Source organism: Tachysurus vachellii, chromosome 15, assembly GCF_030014155.1.
Source record: "Tachysurus vachellii isolate PV-2020 chromosome 15, HZAU_Pvac_v1, whole genome shotgun sequence".
In the NCBI taxonomy this organism is placed as follows: Eukaryota; Metazoa; Chordata; class Actinopteri; order Siluriformes; family Bagridae; genus Tachysurus; species Tachysurus vachellii.
The window spans coordinates 23,055,790-23,075,473 of NC_083474.1; the positions used below are offsets into that span (position 1 = coordinate 23,055,790).

General features: G+C 43.9%; 2 protein-coding genes across 3 annotated transcripts in view; both read left to right on the plus strand.

Annotated features, from left to right (window-relative positions):
- pccb (propionyl-CoA carboxylase subunit beta) overlaps nucleotides 1-90 on the plus strand; it is a 24,206-nt gene extending 24,116 nt beyond the window's left edge. Inside the window, exon 14 of the mRNA XM_060887820.1 lies at nucleotides 1-90. This exon is cut by the window's left edge and continues 478 nt beyond it. The gene's annotated coding sequence lies outside the window, so the exon portion shown is untranslated.
- Nucleotides 91-9,767: 9,677 nt separating this feature from the next.
- ppp2r3a (protein phosphatase 2, regulatory subunit B'', alpha) overlaps nucleotides 9,768-19,684 on the plus strand; it is a 51,196-nt gene continuing 41,279 nt past the window's right edge. For both annotated transcript variants that reach the window (XM_060887653.1, XM_060887652.1), the window contains exon 1: nucleotides 9,768-9,915. The gene's annotated coding sequence lies outside the window, so the exon portion shown is untranslated. The remainder of the gene's footprint in view (nucleotides 9,916-19,684) is intronic.

Sequence of the window (19,684 nt, forward strand, 5' to 3'; positions counted from 1 at the left end):
ACTTTCATGGGCAGAGCATCAAACTCTTTATTTTCTGATCAATACTAAAACACACATCTGTCTGATTACTGAAATAAAACTGCAAGTGAACATGTTCTGATCATCACTTTAATCTGAGAGAACCTTCTAGATTCACTCTCACTCACTCATCTTCTACCGCTTATCTGAACTACCTCGGGTCACGGGGAGCCTGGGCCTATCTCAGGCGTCATTGGGCATCAAGGCAGGATACACCCTGGACGGAGTGCCAACCCATCACAGGGCACACACACACACTCTCATTCACTCACACAATCACACACTAGGGACAATTTTCCAGAGATGCCAATCAACCTACCATGCATGTCTTTGGACCGGGGGAGGAAACCGGAGTACCCGGAGGAAACCCCCGAGGCACGGGGAGAACATGCAAACTCCACACACACAAGGTGGAGGCGGGAATCGAACCCCCAACCCTGGAGGTGTGAGGCCAACGTGCTAACCACTAAGCCACTGTGCCCCCCCTTCTAGATTCATTTATATATATATATATATATATATATATATATATATATATATATATATATATATATATATATATATATATATATATATATATATAAAGCTTGATACAGCAGGATATAAAACGTTCCAGAGGCAGTAAGAGGTCACAGGAGCCCCAGGCTTTAGCATTAACATAATAATTAGCTGTTATATTTATAGTTGTCCAAATCATGAGCAGTTCAGGGCTTTATTTTAGAGTAAGGAGCTGTAAAGGACATCAATGACAACTGGGGGTGCTTAGGGGAGGTAAGAGGCTTCACTGGGGGCAGTAGGGGACACTGTTGAGAGAATTGGGCTTTATGGGGCAGTAGGGGACACTGTGGGCAGAACTGGGCTTTATAGTTTATGGGGCTTTAGGGGCACTGTGAACAGAACGGGGCTTTATGGGGCAGTAGGGGGCACTGTGGACAGAACGGGGCTTTATTGGGCAGTAGAGGACACTGGACAGACCACGCTTTATAGGGCAGTTCGGGACACTGTGGACAGAACGGGGCTTTATGGGGAAGTAGGGAGCAATGAGGATGGAACGGGACTTTATGGTTCATGGGGCAGTAGGGACACTAGACAGAACGGGGCTTTATGGTTTATGGGGCTTTAGGGGACACTGTGGACAGAACGGCTTTATGGGGCAGTAGGGGGCACTGTGGACAGACCGCGCTTTATGGGGCAGTAGGGGACACTGTGGACAGACCGCGCTTTATGGGGCAGTAGGGGACACTGTGGACAGAACAGGGCTTTATGGGGCAGTTGGGGGCACTGTGGACAGACCGCGCTTTATGGGGCAGTGGGGGACACTCTGGACAGAACAGGGCTTTATGGGCCAGTAGGGGGCACTGTGGACGGACCGTGCTTTATGGGGCAGTAGGGGGCACTGTGGACAGACCGCGCTTTATGGGGCAGTAGGGGACACTGTGGACAGAACAAGGCTTTATGGGGCAGTAGGGGGCACCGTGGACAGAACAGGGCTTTATGGGGCAGTAGAGGGCAATGAAGATGGAACGGGGCTTTAGGGGGCACTGTGGACAGAACAGGGCTGTATAGTTTATGGGGCAGTAGGGGACACTGTGGACAGAACAGTGCTTTACGGGGCAGTGAGGGACACTGTGGACAGAACAGTGCGTTACGGGGCAGTGAGGGACACTGTGGGCAGAAGTGGGCTTTATGGTTTATGGGGCTTTATGGGACACTGTGGATGGAACCGGGCTTTATTGGGCAGTAGGGGGCACTGTGGACAGATCGGGGCTTTAGGGGGCACTTTGGACAGAACAGGGCTTTATGGGGCAGATAGTTTGATTGTATTCGGTACTTGATGATTTTTGATGGGGCAGTCATGGCCTAATGGTTAGAGAGTCTGACTCGGTTGTGGGTTTGAGTCTCGGGCCGGCAATACCACGACTGAGGTGCCCTTGAGCAAGTGCTCAAGTCCCCAACTGCTCCCCGGGCGCCGCAGCATAAATGGCTGCCCACTGCTCTGGGTGTGTGTTCACGGTGTGTGTGTGTTCACTGCTGTGTGTGTGTGTGTGTGCACTTTGGATGGGTTAAATGCAGAGAACAAATTCTGAGTATGGGACACGTATGTCACGTCACTATGTCTGTCTTCTGCAGCAGGAGTTTGTAACAGCTTTTGATGAATTAGTGGATTCTGATGTGCAGATGATCCGCTGAGCTCTGCATCTGAAGAGATTCCAAAATGATAGTGTGATCGTCACTACAGTGTTTATTTAAATCCAGTGTGTTAGTGTTTCAGCATGTCACAGTTTATTGCAGACACTCAAACCGAGTCTGGAAATTCACAAACACTCACCAGGAATCAGGGAGACAATAACATGGATAACACACTTCATATGTGAGCTAGTGATACACTGATCACATGACAACCTCTTCTCTTCTCTTCCTTTTCTCATATACTACTCATCTATCTTCACTAATCACTTAAACACCAAAACAGTCACATGTACATCAGAAGCAACTGAACAGATTAGATCTCTAAAGGTTGAAGAAGGTGGAGTTTAAGGATATGAACCTTTTACACATTGAGAACATCTCTGTTAGAATATATACACAAAGCTCCATCCCACAGCCTGTACTGGTTTGGACGTTTTCCTATGAAAACACGTCCCAATGTGTTTTATTCTTCTTGTACCACAGCAACTCACCAAGAGTTATATTTTTTTATTCGTTTACAGTTAATATTAATCTTTCTTAAAAGTAACAACACCTTTTTTCATCCAACCCAGCAGGGTGAGCTGGATGTAAACTGGAGATTTGTCCCACGGCCCGTTTGTTTATACGGATGTGGGCAGGATTAAGAGCTGAAACGTGGCCACTGGAGGGCGTCAGAGACATTCAGCTTCACTTTATATACAGACCTGAAAAAAATGCAGTGCTTCAGTCCCAGTGTTTTGTAGTGACGTCATGTGTGAAGTGAAAGCTTTGATCTTTAATGACTAATCCTCTCCTCTGTAAGACAATACATCACAGCACAGTGTTAGACTCAGACTCAAAAACTAATGACCAGATCATGAGTGGGTGCGACAGACAGACAGACAGACAGACAGACAGATTGTTGTGCTGATGTTGTAACAGTTGATACAGAATAAATATAATAATTAGGATGGAATATGTGTGTGTTTAGGTGTTTAAAAAAATGTGATGCTGCACTGCACCAGCCCGCTGGTCATCAGCATGTTCACACACGCCTGTGTTTATGTGTGTGTGTGTGTGTGTGTGTGTGTGTGTGTGTGTGTATAATGTTATACCCATATGTACCTGTTCTCATCAGCACAGCAACGTGGCACAGAACTGACAGAAAACTCTAACAAGACTTTACGTGTTCAGTCACCAAAACCAAATTCCATCCTGGTTTTACTGTGTGTGTGTGTGTGTGTGTGTGTGTGTTACACATTGTGTAGTGTGCATTGCACAAGTAGCAGCATTAATAACATTATAATACAGTTAATAACATTGTGACTAATGTTTAATCTTTATAAACGGTGTAAATAAATAACATTATTTTAATATTTAAGTATATTGTTGTGTCTGCAGTCAGATAAATAATAACACGACACCATCGCTTGCGGTGCAACTCAGTTATTTCCTATTTACTGAACCGGAACTGAATGCAAAATAATACATCATTATATAGATCACCACTAGGGGGCAGGCTTATCACAAAACTATGACTCGCGTTATATAGTACATACATTACACTTTCCTCCCCCACTAGATTAATTATACTGAGAAACATGAAACACAAAACCAAAACGTACTGCATTACATCAACAGGTACTCTAACAAAATGTTTCTAATTTAACATAGCTACAAATCAAGCCTTTGAGGAGGTTTTCTACATCTCTCAGGATAACGTCTCTGTAAGCCTAGGTGAGATTCAGGTGCAGGTGCAGGCGCAACCGGCATTGTGACATCTGGTTCATCTTCATGCGACTCAGATTCATTCACGTTAACTGATGTAGGAGGGACAGTGTCGACAGCATTGTTGTCCTTGGCATGCGAATCAGGGGCAGGTAAAGGTGAGGATTTTGTCTGGCGATCCACCAACTGATCTACATGGCGTCTCCAAGTATTTTCTCCAACCTTCACTGTGTACGTCAAGGGTCCCGTTCTGGTGGTGATAGTACCTGGTTGCCACTTTTCCAGTCTGTAGTCGCGTGCTAAGACCTCTTGTCCAACTCGGAAATTTCTTGTAGGTCTGTCCTTTATCTGCTCAAATTGTTTATTTTCCACGTCACGTCGAACATTTGGTCTGATGAGATCCAAGCGAGATCTTAAGTTTCTTTTAAGGAACATCATCGCTGGTGTTTGGCCTGTCGTGGCGTGTGCTGCATTCCTGTACATGAAAAGAAAGTTGTCTATTTTGTGTTGTAGCGAAATGCTGTCATTGTCCATTGCTTTTATTGCTTTCTTGAAAGTCTGCACAAACCTTTCCGCCAAGCCATTAGTGGCAGGATGGTATGGCGCAGAAGTGATGTGTTTGACTCCATTCAGCTTCATGAATTTCCGAAACTCGTCTGAGACGAACTGTCGTCCATTATCTGTGCATATCTGCTCTGGCAACCCATTCCTGGAGAATATTGTTCTCAATACCGAAACAGTGTTTTCAGATGTGGTTGTCTTCATCGGAACAACTTCAGGCCATTTAGAATGTGCGTCCACGGCGATCAAGAACATGGAGTCCCTAAATGGACCAGCAAAGTCAACGTGCACTCGTTGCCATGGTGTTGACGGCCATTCCCAGGGATGCAAAGGAGCTAATGGTGGAGAGTTCTGGGTCCGTTGACATCCAGGACAAGCCTTTGCCAGATCCTCAATCTGCTTGTCGATTCCCGGCCACCACATATAACTACGTGCAAGATTCTTCATTTTTACTGTGCCCAAATGCCCTTCATGTAACGTGTCCAACATCTTACTACGCAATTTGGAGGGAACGACAACTCTTAATCCACACATCAGCGTTCCTTGACACACAGAAAGCTGTTCTCTTCTCGCTGAGAATGCTGGATACAGTGAGTTGCCGTGTGCTGGCCACCCGAGAACTGTGATGTCATAGACTTTGGACAATGTGGGGTCATTACGGGTTTCTTTCTGAATAGTGGCATTTGTTACAGGTAACTGACTCACAATTGTGGTGTGAAACACGTCAGCTGGATCCACACTATGTGACTCGTCTGTTGACTTCAGAGGCAGACGTGACAAGCCATCCGCGTTACCATGTAGTTTGGTGCCTTTGTACTCAATATCATATTGGTGAGCACCCAAGAAGAGTGACCAACGCTGCAGCCTAGCTGAGGCCATCGCTGAGACACCCCTCCGCACATTAAAGATCGAGACCAAGGGCTGATGGTCCGTGATCAGGGTGAATCTTTGACCATACAGGTAATGGTGGAACTTTTTTACACCCCACACAAGGCTAAGTGCTTCTCTGTCTATTTGTGCGTAGTTACGTTCTGCTGCCGTTAGTGATCTCGATGCAAAGGCTATCGGTTTTTCTGTGCTTTCTGGAAACTTGTGTGACAGCACAGCGCCAATTCCATACGGCGATGCGTCACATGCCAGCCTGATGGGTATGGATGGATCGAAATGAGTCAGCACTATATCAGAAGTTATGAGCATCTTGGTCTTCTGAAAAGCTTGTTCGCAACTGTCTGACCATTTCCACTGTGTTCTTGTTTGCAACAGTGTATTCAATGGGTGTAGCACGGTCGAGAGGTTTGGAAGAAATTTGTGATAATAGTTCACAAGTCCGAGATATGATCGGAGTTGAGACACATTCTGTGGGTGTGGTGCATTTAACACAGCTTCGATTTTGTCCTGTGACTTGTGTAGACCATCTTTGTCTATCACATGACCACAATAAGAAATCCGAGACTTGAAGAACTCACATTTCTCTTTGTTAGCTCTTAGTCCATACTCACACAGTCGAGTCAGCACACGTTGTAAGTTTTGGAGGTGATCTGCATCGTCCTTCCCTGTTACAATGATATCGTCCAGGTAACACTGCGTTCCTGGAATACCCTGCAGCACCTGGTCCATCGCTCTCTGCCACAAGGCAGGGGCTGATGCAATTCCAAAAACAAGACGGTTGTACTGATAGAGCCCTTTATGTGTGTTGATGGTCAAGAATTTCTTGGATTGCTCATCCATCTCCATCTGGAGGTATGCTTTGGCCAGGTCAATTTTTGAGAAGTGTTCTCCCCTGGACAAGGATGCGAAAATATCTTCAATGCGTGGCAGGGGATACTGTACTACATGAAGAGCTGGATTAACGGTCACTTTAAAGTCCCCACAAATACGCACATCCCCTGTCTTACCCTTTTTGATCACAGGAACTATGGGCGTTGCCCATTCACTCCGTTCAATTTTAGTCAGGATTCCTGTTCTTTCCAAATGATCCAGCTCTGCCTCCACCTTGGGACGAATTGCATATGGGACTGGGCGGGCTTTAAAGAATTTTGGAGAAGTGTCTTCTTTTAACTCCAGAGTCCCTTTTATTCCTTTAAGTGTTCCTATCCCTTTCCGAAACACAGCTTCTGCATTTTGTACAATTTGCGTTAAAGTAATTTGTGTCTCTTTGTTTGTAATTTGCTGGGACATATCCAAGTTTTTTATTGCGTGCCAGTCCAGAGGTATTTTCCTCAGCCATTCACGTCCGAACAATGCAGGCCCTCCATTTTCCAGTACATACAGGTTGAGCTGTTGCTGATTTTCTTTGTAATTCACAGTTACTGGTAATTTTCCTTTTGGAGACACTTTTTCACCAGTATAAGTCTTTAATATCACTGATGTCTGTTGCAGTGGTATTTTTGAAAACAGTCGTTTGTAATCAGCTGCTGAGATGACCGATAAGGCAGATCCAGTGTCTAACTCCATCTTGAGTTTAACACCTGATACTTCTGGCGTAAGCCAAATAACTCTTCGATCTGTCTCTTTAATACTGTACAGTTCCAGGCATGAGAGATCATCAGTATCTGAACTTGTGTTCGCTTCATTTTCAGTTACTTGATGTACAGTGGCAGATTTACGTTTCACTTTGTACATTCTGTCTTTCTGTACCTTCTGTTTATCCATTTTGCATGCTCTCTCGATGTGCCCCTTTTTATGGCATCTTCTACACTCTTTATCCTTGAACCAGCAGTCATTTGCATCATGAGACATTTTTCCACAGCGATAGCATTTTTGTTTTCTTTCCGATTTCAGTGCCAGTTTATTTGTTGCACATTCTATTGATTTTTGTTGCAATTCTAATGCATCTTTTGCTGCAGTCTCCATGGATATTGCAATGTTCAATGCACGATCGAGCGTCAAATCTTTTTCTGTCAGCAGTCTTTTTTGTGTACTTTCATTATGCATACCACAAACAAGTCTGTCTCTTAATGCATCTGCCAGCCCAGCTCCGAACTGACAATGCTCTGACAATCGGCGTAACTCAGCTATGTATTCGGAAACACTTTCTCCTTTAGCTTGGTTCCGCTTGTGGAATCTGAATCTTTCCGCAATTAGTAAAGGTTTGGGGCTCAAATGTTCATTTAAAATGTCCACTACTTGCTGGAACGATTTATCCGCTGGCCTTTCAGGGGTTAACAGACTACGAAGTAGTCCATAAGTTTTCGCTCCCATCACGCTCAGCAAAACAGCCACTTTCTTATCATTCTCAATGTCATTGGCCTCACAGTATAGCTCCACCCTTTCCACATAAGTTCCCCAATCCTCAGCATTACTATCAAATGCGGTGATAGTTCCAATCATTGACATTTTCGCTGGTTTGCAGTTTCACATGAGACATTAATTGGCTTCTCTTTCTGTTCAATGTAACTCACGCGCTCTTATCATGAATATTCCTTTCCGTTTCCAGACCATTCAGGTCTTTTTGTTGCATCCGTGTTTGTCGGTCCGAAAACTCGTCGCCAATTCTGTTGTGTCTGCAGTCAGATAAATAATAACACGACACCATCGCTTGCGGTGCAACTCAGTTATTTCCTATTTACTGAACCGGAACTGAATGCAAAATAATACATCATTATATAGATCACCACTAGGGGGCAGGCTTATCACAAAACTATGACTCGCGTTATATAGTACATACATTACATATATAAATGATAAATATTTTATAATGATGTTTAATCAGCATTTATAGCCACTTTAATAACAATAACAACACAAGAGCACTATCATTATTATCCTCTTACCTGGTGGCTTCAGGAGCACCTTTTTATTCATCAGAACATTTCCACAGCTCTAAATCAATGCTCCTCCCACACTGTTACCATGACAACGAGATTAAATAAACTTCTAGGACAAGCTTATACTTATGAACTGCTAGCATGTAAAAATTATAGTTGAGTTGGCACATCAGAGCTTGAGAATGACCCTCCGTAACCATAGCAACAGTCATGTAACCGTAGCCTAGGATTTAGTTGTGTTTCGGTGAAACTTTTTAACCCGGTGAAGTAACCCGAGTGTAAACAACAGAACGTTTAATGACACTTTTGGCTCAGATGATCATCCTGCAGTGTTTAATCTTTGTGTTAATGACTGTGAGGATGAAGGAGATCTGGTCCTGCAGTGCTCAGCATGTCTCTGGCAGCTGTAACAACACACACACACACACACACACACACACACACACACACACAGTCTGTGGTTCAGACGATTAAAGAACCATTTTTCCAGACAAACGCCAAAACCCACTCACTCAGCCATCAATCACAGTGTTATTGTGTTAGTGTGTTTGTGTGTGTATGTATGTGTGTGAGTGTGTATGTATGTGTGTGTGTATATGTGTATGTGTGTGTGTTTGTGTGTGTGTGTGTGTATATTTGTGTGTGTGTATATGTATGCGTGTGTGTATATGTGTGTGTGTATATTTGTGTGCGTGCGTGCGTGCGTGCGTGTGTGTGTGCGAGCATGTGTGTAAGTGTGTGTGTAAGTGTTTTTCCCTAATAACTATGATGATTAAGATGTCATTGTAAAGCCCTGTGTGGATTAGAAGCGGTGTATAAGTACAGAAGTCCAACATTAAATAAAAGAAGAGTTTAATAAATAAACTGTAGCTCTGTGCTGAGCTGCAGTGTGTAAGAGGAATAACACACCTGAGGACGTGCTGTTAGAGGAAAATAATCAGCTTAGTGGACATCAACTCTGTTTCATCACAACATCCAGAAACAGAATGTTTACACTAACACTTACACACACTGTTTTATTCTTCGTCATTAATTTGTTTGACATTAGAGTAGCTCCGCCCCGTGGTAGTAGTGACGTCACAGTAAACCGCATGCACGACCTTTTCTGGTAGATATTTTTGTTGTTATATGTTTGAGTAAATGTGCTAGAAATAAATTGTAGGATGTTACTTTAGAGATTACAGAACATTATGTTGGACTGGACTGTTATCATCTCACCCCCCCCCACCCCCTCCCTCTCCTCTCCTCTCTCCCTCCCCGCACCCCGCACCCCCCTCCATCCTCTATCCCCCCTTATCTCCCCTCCTCTGTCCCCGCCCTCCCTCTCTCGCCCCCTCTCTCATTCCCCTCCCCCCATCCCCCTCTCAGTCTCTCCCCTTCTTTCCCCTCCCTCTCCCTCTCTCGCCCTCCCTCCCCCTTCCCCTATCCCCCCTCTCAGTCTCTCCCCCTTCTCTCCCCTCCCTCCCTCCCCCCTCTCCCTCCCTCTCTCCCTCTCCCTCTCTCTCTCTCTCTCTCTCTCTCCCTCTCTCCCCCTCTCCCCGCAGTGAGGCAGTACTGTACTGTTCTGTACTGTTGTGTCTCAGTGTTTCTGCTGGTGTCGGTAGTGAAAGTGTCGCTGCGGATTCTGCGATAAGACCGGGAGAGAAACTGCAGCTGGAGCTACCGAGTCACGGTCAGTGTGTGTGTGTGTGTGTGTGTGTGTGTGTGTGTGTGTGTGTGTGTGTGTGTGTGTGTGTGTGTGTGTGTGTGTGTGTGTAATAGAAGTGTATTGTTAGTGGCTACTGGGGAACTTTGTATCCGCTCGCGCGTCGTCATGAAACCACTGTGTGGTGCGGGTTCGGATTTAATGCGTCTCTGCTGCGTGAAATGGGAAGAAGCCGCAAACTGGGCGGATTTCTTTAAAAATCAGACCTGTGGTGTGTGTGTGTGTGTTTGTGTGTGTGTGTGTGTGCGCGCGTGAGTGGTCTGTGCGAGTGTGTGTGTGTGTGTGTGTGTGTGTGTGTGTGCGAGTGTGTGTGTGTGTGAGTGTGTGTGTGTGCGCGAGTGTGTGTGAGTGTGTGAGCGCACTAAAGTCCTGTAAGAGAATCATTCGAAATAATGTTCTTATTCTTGATCCTTTCCCGGTTGTGTAAAAGTTTGTACACTTCTGATAGTAAACGTCTGTAGACATTTACTGCTGTAGCTGAGTGACATGTAGTTGAAGCCCCAAGCTGGGCACAAGAAGCCCCAGGCAGGACAGGGGAAGAAAAGTCCCCAAGATGGATCAAGTTTACAAACAGGAAGACAGGTTTTGCAAAACACCAGATTAGACAGATGAAGCTCCCAAATCAGGCAAAAGTAGCCACAGAGTGGAGATGAGAGGTTCTTGGGTGGACAGAAGGAGTTCCAGGATGGACAGAAGACTCTTCAGCTTGAGTAAGAAGTTTGAGGTTGGACAGAAAAAGAAGCCCCAGACTGGGTAAAGCACATGGCAGAAGAAGTGTCTGTTGGGACAGAAGATTTCTGTATCATGTTGTACTACACTGATCTGTATACTGTGTGTTGTGATATGTTATTACATTATTAGGAATTATAGAATTCAAGGTTGCCAGATTCACTGATTTTGAGCCACACATGTAAAAACTTTTTCGGTTGAACATAAAACTCAAGGGTGGATAAATTCGATCAGAAAAGAAGCAGAATGGAAATAAGGACACATACGAGTCGTTATGTGTTTCTGTGTTGTGTCCAAGTTTGACTCCGTGACCCGCAGCATCTTTGGAGAGCTGCTGCTCGATAAGGGTCAGAAGTCAGGGGTCAGGTCAAGCCTGAGGCATGCAGCGTGGTCAGGAAACAGAGTGTGTGGTATGAATCTCAGCTGCTCTCAGCCCTCACACACACACACACACAACCTGGCCTGTTGTAGTATATTACGCAGTATTACTTTAATGCACTCGATGGTACAGTAGTGTGTGGTTTGAGACACAGCCGCCGTTCCTCGTTAATCCGGCACTGCAGCTGTGGGTTTAACGAGACGTCTGGCTGCCGAGTCGAATCTTCCTCCTTCTTCTTTCTGCCTTTTAACTCTTCTGGAGTGTGTGAGTCATGGCATGACTACATGCAAAGCTCTGTAGATCCTTGATGTGTATATATATATGTGTGTACGTTTTTCTTTTCTTTTCACAGCTGTAAGGATCAATGTACAAAGAAAAAACACAGTAAAGTGTGAAATTGGCTGAAAATGTTCAGCGTTTTATTGAGTGAATCTACGTGCGAATGAGTCAGTCAGTGTCTAACGAATGGATTAGTCTCGTAGGTGGATTTGTGTTTTAATGAGTAAAGCGTCATTAAAATTTATATTACACTGTGGGTTTTCTTTACACTCCACTTTACATCTTCAAGACTTTGATGGAAATGAACAGAATTCGTGTAGAGATTCATTTCTGTTCCTCCCTGATCTCTGAGTGACTAGTGAGACTGTGAGAATAAAACCTACTGCTTTGGATTCTGTTTATCATCAGAAGACAAATTTCATTTTGCTGAAGTGTTTGTATTATTAGAATGGATTGTGCTGTGTGTGTGTGTGTGTGTGTGTGTGGGTGGGTGTGTGTGTGCATGCGTGTGCATGCGTGTGTGTAATTTAATTAAAACATGAGCATCACCATGGTAACTGTCTGTCTAATCTGCCATATTGGATGTTTGCATGGAAACTAGAATATTACCAAAATTTCAAACACACACACACACACACACACACACACACACACACACACACACACACAGACAAACAAACTAGGGATTTGTTTATTTTAAACCTATATTGCAAATGCATACATTGGCTGAGAACAGCAGTGTGTTCTATTTAGCTATGTTTTGATTGGCTGGCAGCATTATGATGTGTTCTGATTGGCTGAGAGCATTACAGTAATCAGATTCTAATCATAGTGTCAAAAATTGTTATGAGATGAACTTGTTAAAGTAAAACATTTCCTTGGATTGAGGTTATTTCTGTGCGCTTGCTTCTGTAGGCATGTTTTTATTTTTATTCTGATACCTTATATAGAAATAAAGACACAGTTTCACAGGATTTTTCTCTTGGATCCTATGTGTCTGCCTGATAAAGTCAGCGGTTATGTGATGACTAAGCCTTTAGTGATCCATCATCAAGTTCTCCACTGTGTTTACACAGATCTGGGCGTTCAGAGGATAGAGTTACATGTTTGGAGAGAAAACGTGTACAAAAAGAAAAGCGTCAGTGGTTTTATTTGATGTTTTGTGAATGATGTCATCATTTCAGCTCACGGCAGTCTGTGACATTAATCTGTTACCAAGCAGGATACAGTTACACTCTGTCACTTAGCACAAATATATTAATGGGACAGTGTGTTCTGATTGGCTGAGAGAAGAATAGTTTCATTTGGTTGGCTGAGAGCGGAATGAGGTCTTCCAAATGTCTGAGACATCTACAGTGAGTTTTGATTGGTTGAGAGAGGAATGAAGTGTACTGATTGGCCAAGAGCAGTAGAGTGTGTTCTGATTAGCTGAGAGATCTGCTGTGTGTTCTGATTAGCTGAGAGATCTATGGTGTGTTCTGATTAGCTGAGAGATCTGCAGTGTGTTCTGATTAGCTGAGAGATCTATGGTGTGTTCTGATTAGCCGAAAGATCTACTGTGTGTTCTGATTAGCCGAGAGATCTGCTGTGTGTTCTGATTAGCTGAGAGATCTATGGTGTGTTCTGATTAGCTGAGAGATCTACTGTGTATTCTGATTAGCCAAGAGATCTGCTGTGTGTTCTGATTAGCTGAGAGATCTATGGTGTGTTCTTATTAGCCGAGAGATCTACTGTGTATTCTGATTAGCTGAGAGATCTATGGTGTGTTCTGATTAGCTGAGAGATCTATGGTGTGTTCTGATTAGCTGAGAGATCTATGGTGTGTTCTGATTAGCTGAGAGATCTGCTGTGTGTTCTGATTAGCTGAGAGATCTATGGTGTGTTCTGATTAGCTGAGAGATCTATGGTGTGTTCTGATTAGCTGAAGAGATCTATGGTGTGTTCTGATTAGCTGAGAGATCTACTGTGTGTTCTGATTAGCTGAGATCTATGGTGTGTTTTGGTTGGCTGAGAGATCTGCTGTGTGTTCTAATTAGCTGAGAGATCTATGGTGTGTTCTGATTAACTGAGAGATCTGCTGTGTGTTCTGATTAGCTGAGAGATCTGTTGTGTGTTTTGATTAACTGAGAGATCTGCTGTGTGTTCTGATTAACTGAGAGATCTATGGTGTGTTTTGATTAGCTCAGAGATCTGCTGTGTGTTCTGATTAGCTGAGAGATCTATGGTGTGTTCTGATTAGCTGAGAGATCTGCTGTGTGTTCTGATTAGCTGAGAGATCTGCTGTGTGTTCTGATTAGCTGAGAGATCTATGGTGTGTTCTGATTAGCTGAGAGATCTATGGTGTGTTCTGATTAGCTGAGAGATCTGCTGTGTGTTCTGATTAGCTGAGAGATCTGCTGTGTGTTCTGATTAGCTGAGAGATCTGCTGTATGTTCTGATTAGCTGAGAGATCTATGGTGTGTTCTTATTAGCTGAGAGATCTACTGTGTATTCTGATTAGCTGAGAGATCTATGGTGTGTTCTGATTAGCTGAGAGATCTATGGTGTGTTCTGATTAGCTGAGAGATCTATGGTGTGTTCTGATTAGCTGAGAGATCTATGGTGTGTTCTGATTACCTGAGAGATCTGCTGTGTGTTCTGATTAGCTGAGAGATCTATGGTGTGTTCTGATTAGCTGAGAGATCTATGGTGTGTTCTGATTAGCCGAGAGATCTACTGTGTGTTCTGATTAGCCGAGAGATCTGCTGTATGTTCTGATTAGCTGAGAGATCTATGGTGTGTTCTTATTAGCCGAGAGATCTACTGTGTATTCTGATTAGCTGAGAGATCTATGGTGTGTTCTGATTAGCTGAGAGATCTATGGTGTGTTCTGATTAGCTGAGAGATCTATGGTGTGTTCTGATTAGCTGAGAGATCTGCTGTGTGTTCTGATTAGCCGAGAGATCTATGGTGTGTTCTGATTAGCCGAGAGATCTACTGTGTGTTCTGATTAGCCGAGAGATCTATGGTGTGTTCTGATTAGCTGAGAGATCTGCTGTGTGTTCTGATTAGCTGAGAGATCTATGGTGTGTTCTGATTAGCCGAGAGATCTACTGTGTGTTCTGATTAGCCGAGAGATCTGCTGTGTGTTCTGATTAGCTGAGAGATCTATGGTGTGTTCTGATTAGCTGAGAGATCTATGGTGTGTTCTGATTAGCTGAGAGATCTATGGTGTGTTCTGATTAGCCGAGAGATCTACTGTGTGTTCTAATTAGCTGAGATCTGCTGTGTGTTCTAATTAGCTGAGAGATCTATGGTGTGTTCTGATTAGCTGAGAGATCTGCTGTGTGTTCTGATTAGCTGAGAGATCTGCTGTGTGTTCTAATTAGCTGAGAGATCTATGGTGTGTTCTGATTAACTGAGAGATCTGCTGTGTGTTCTGATTAGCTGAGAGATCTGTTGTGTGTTTTGATTAACTGAGAGATCTGCTGTGTGTTCTGATTAGCTGAGAGATCTGCTGTGTGTTCTGATTAGCTGAGAGATCTATGGTGTGTTCTGATTAGCTGAGAGATCTATGGTGTGTTCTGATTAGCTGAGAGATCTACTGTGTGTTCTGATTAGCTGAGAGATCTGCTGTATGTTCTGATTAGCTGAGAGATCTATGGTGTGTTCTTATTAGCTGAGAGATCTACTGTGTATTCTGATTAGCTGAGAGATCTATGGTGTGTTCTGATTAGCTGAGAGATCTATGGTGTGTTCTGATTAGCTGAGAGATCTATGGTGTGTTCTGATTAGCTGAGAGATCTGCTGTGTGTTCTGATTAGCTGAGAGATCTGCTGTGTGTTCTGATTAGCTGAGAGATCTATGGTGTGTTCTGATTAGCTGAGAGATCTATGGTGTGTTCTGATTAGCTGAGAGATCTACTGTGTGTTCTGATTAGCCGAGAGATCTGCTGTATGTTCTGATTAGCTGAGAGATCTATGGTGCGTTCTTATTAGCCGAGAGATCTACTGTGTATTCTGATTAGCTGAGAGATCTATGGTGTGTTCTGATTAGCTGAGAGATCTATGGTGTGTTCTGATTAGCTGAGAGATCTACTGTGTGTTCTGATTAGCTGAGAGATCTACGGTGTGTTCTGATTAGCTGAGAGATCTATGGTGTGTTCTGATTAGCTGAGAGATCTACTGTGTGTTCTGATTAGCCGAGAGATCTGCTGTGTGTTCTGATTAGCTGAGAGATCTATGGTGTGTTCTGATTAGCTGAGAGATCTATGGTGTGTTCTTATTAGCCGAGAGATCTACTGTGTATTCTGATTAGCTGAGAGAGCTATGGTGTGTTCTGATTAGCTGAGAGATCTATGGTGTGTTCTGATTAGCTGAGAGATCTATGGTGTGTTCTGATTAGCTGAGAGATCTATGGTGTCTTCTGATTAGCCGAGAGAGCTATGGTGTGTTCTGATTAGCTGAGACATCTATGATGTGTTTTGGTTGGCTGAGAGATCTGCTGTGTGTTCTAATTAGCTGAGAGATCTGCTGTGTGTTCTAATTAGCTGAGAGATCTATGGTGTGTTCTGATTAACTGAGAGATCTGCTGTGTGTTCTGATTAGCTGAGAGATCTGTTGTGTGTTTTGATTAACTGAGAGATCTGCTGTGTGTTCTGATTAACTGAGAGATCTGCTGTGTGTTCTGATTAGCTGAGAGATCTGTTGTGTGTTTTGATTAACTGAGAGATCTGCTGTGTGTTCTGATTAACTGAGAGATCTGCTGTGTGTTCTGATTAGCTGAGAGATCTATGGTGTGTTCTGATTAGCTGAGAGATCTATGGTGTGTTCTGGTTGGCTGAGAGCAGTTATTGGTGTGAAAATAGTGACTGATAGCCCAGTTGGATGGAGGCTTGTTTTTCATCAGGGTGAGCTGCTGTTTTTAGACCGAATGGCACAGAACCAGATGCTAGACAAGTATTTACGAGGTGAGAAGTAAGTGCAGCAGTATCCTACTGGCAAGACGATGCGTTAGATTTCTTGGATAACTCTGTAGGAAAAGATGGAGGGAGGCTTCAGCATGAAAAACATGGACTGGAGAAGAAAGGCAGTGGAAAAAGATTGTGTCAATTTTATTAAAATAAAAATGTAGAAATGAGTCACAGCTCATCAGATCCCAAGAGAGACGCTAGGGAGGGCCGAGAAAAGAGAAAAGCAGGCAGACTGTGAAGTGCAAAACAAACACATATATATGTTGTGAGCTGAATGTTTGTATGTTGAGATGAACCCTGCTTTAAACCTGCGGCCTGATTTAAAGAATACATACACTTGAGATAAAACATGAAGTGGAGATCATGTACACACTGCAGAGTTCCAGCTTCACCTCTGACTGGTACACAGCACTGACACTGGAGACTCCTTCACCACATCACACACAAAACATCTTACCTAAAGAAAACTTCACCACCTTGACCGAATGTCCGCTGTACACGTCTCTGTATGAGCTGTTGCTATAGAAACTGACATATTAATATAGCATGAGTGCAGAGAATTAATCAATACCCGATGACCAATCAGAACGAAGGATTCGGATTACATTAACACTGGAACTCTGATGAGGTTTTCACGGGTGAGTTAATGGAATAGATTAATGGTGCTCTCACCGTTTCCGCTTGGTGGTGACAGTTAACTTCTGCCCTCTGACCCCGAGGCTTGAACAGTACGGCTGAACAGACGCTTACAGACTGTGCATCGAGTGGCACATTTTTTCACTGGCTCAGTCACAGAGAGACATTCTTCCTATGCCAAATTCCCTCAGAGGGGGAAAAATGGAGGGGAAAAAAGAAAGAGAGAGAGAGAGAGAGAGGTCTTTGTGCCACCTCTGTGTGTGTGTGTGTGTGTGTGTGTGTGTGTGTGTGTGTGTGTGAGAGAGAGAGAGAGAGAGAGAGAGAGAGCAGTGACTGTGTGTTTATGCCTGATTTGCAATGTAACCCAAGGTGATGTGGGTAATTGACAAAATTATTGCTGTAAAAAGTGCTCAAGCTTTTGCTTATTCCCACAAAGGGTGCCAATACTTATGGAGCTGACTGTATGAGTCATTATGTGTGTATTAAACATATCACTATTTAAAAACAAAGACAAGCAGAAATATTGCAAAGCTAAGGAGAAACATAACTATCTATGCTAAAAGCTAGCTCTGCTAATCACATAGCGTGTGTTTGTTTTCCTGCGTTGGCGTCCTAGCGGAACACAATGATCACTAAGCGCTAAACTGTTTAACACATAAAGAGATTTTTTCCTTTCCAAAACATGACCTTTCCCTCCTCTCTCACTCTCTCGCTCCCTCCCTACTGAGTCCTCCTGCGCTAACACATGCTAACACACAAGCTAGCACATGCTCACACACCCATTTTAATTCAGTGACCGCACACACCCTGTGTGTGTGTGTGTGTGTGTGTGTGTGTGTGTGTGTGTGTGTGTGTGTGTGAGATGAGATGAGATTCTTCATGCTGAATTTAACACACTGTTTCATTTTAAGGCTGCATGCCTCAGGCTTGATCTGACCTCTGACCTCTGACACTTATCAAGCAGCACTCCAAACAGGCATAACAGGTCATAGGGTCAAACACGGCTACAAAACAGAGAGGTTCACATTTAGTAACACTCTCTGTCTGTTTCTCTGTCTGTCTCTCTGTCTGTCTGTCTGTCTGTCTGTCTGTCTGTCTCTCTTTCAGTCTGCCTCTCAGTCTGTCTCTCTGTCTCTCTGTCATCTCTCTATCTGTCTCTCTGTCTGCCTCTCTGTCATCTCTCTATCTGTCTCTCTGTCTGCCTCTCTGTCATCTCTCTATCTGTCTCTCTGTCTGCCTCTCTGTCATTTCTCTATCTGTCTCTCTGTCTGCCTCTCTGTCATCTCTCTATCTGTCTCTCTGTCTGTCTCTCTTTCTGTCTGCCTCTCTGTCATCTATCTGTCTCTCTGTCTGCCTCTCTGTCATCTCTCTATCTGTCTCTCTGTCTGTCTCTCTTTCTGTCTGCCTCTCTGTCATCTCTCAGTCTGTCTCTCTGTCTGTCTCTCTTTTTGTCTGCCTCTCTGTCATCTCTCTGTCTGTCTGCCTCTCTTTCTGTCTGCCTCTCTGTCTGCCTCTCTGTCTGCCTCTCAGTCCGTCTCTCAGTCTGTCTCTCTTTCTGTCTCTCTTTCAGTCTGTCTCTCTGTCATCTCTCTGAGGATTTCCTGCAGAGATCATTATGTTGAATAGAAAATAGAAAAGGAAAGATGAAGAGGATGTTTACATTCACTCAGAAGAAAACACACACACACACACACACTGCAGTGGAACACATCATGCTGCGACACGCTCTTCTGAGACAAGAACACACTGTTGGAGTGATATCATCATAAAAAAGGTCCAACATGGATGTGTGTGTGTGTGTTTGTGTGTGTGTGTGTGAGCCACAAGTCCAATCATGGCTGCCTCATTTTAGTGTGTATTATTTATCTGCTGCATTAAAGAACTAATATAATAATGCACTTCTTTCAGTGTGTCTCTGACTAGTTACCATGACTACAAACACACTTCACTCAGGAAATGTGTGTGTGTGTGTGTGTGTGTGTGTGTCCGTCTGTGTGTCTGTGTGTGTCTGTGTGTCTGTGTGTGTGTCTGTCTGTGTGTGTCTGTCTGTGTGTGTCTGTGTGTGTGTCTGTGTGTGTGTCTGTGTGTGTGTCTGTGTGTGTCTTTTTTGTTTGTGTGTCTGTGTGTGTGTCTATGTGTGTGTATTTGCGTATGTCTTTGTGTGTGTCTGTGTGTCTGTGTGTATTTCTGTGTGTGTGTCTGTGAATGTCTGTATGTGTGTGTGTCTGTGTGTGTATTTCTGTGTGTGTCTGTGTGTGTGTCTGTGTGTGTCTGTGTGTGTGTCTGTGTGTGTCTTTTTTGTTTGTGTGTCTGTGTGTGTGTCTATGTGTGTGTATCTGCGTATGTCTTTGTGTGTGTGTCTGTGTGTCTGTGTGTATTTCTGTGTGTGTGTCTGTGAATGTCTGTATGTGTATGTGTGTGTCTGTGTGTGTGTGTGTGTGTCTGTGTGTGTCTGTGTGTGTGTCTGTGTGTCTGTGTGTGTGTCTGTTTGTGTCTGTGTGTGTCTGTCTGTGTGCGTCTGTCTGTGTGTGTGTCTGTCTGTGTGTGTCTGTGTGTGTGTGTGTCTGTGTGTGTGTCTCTGTGTATGTGTCTGTGTGTGTCTGTGTGTGTCTGTCCGTCTGTGTGTCTGTCTGTGTGTGTGTCTGTGTGTGTGTCTGTGTGTGTGTCTGTGTCTGTGTTTGTCTGTGTCTGTGTTTGTCTGTGTGTGTCTGTGTGTGTGTCTGTGTGTGTCTGTGTGTGTCTGTGTGTGTGTCTGTCTGTGT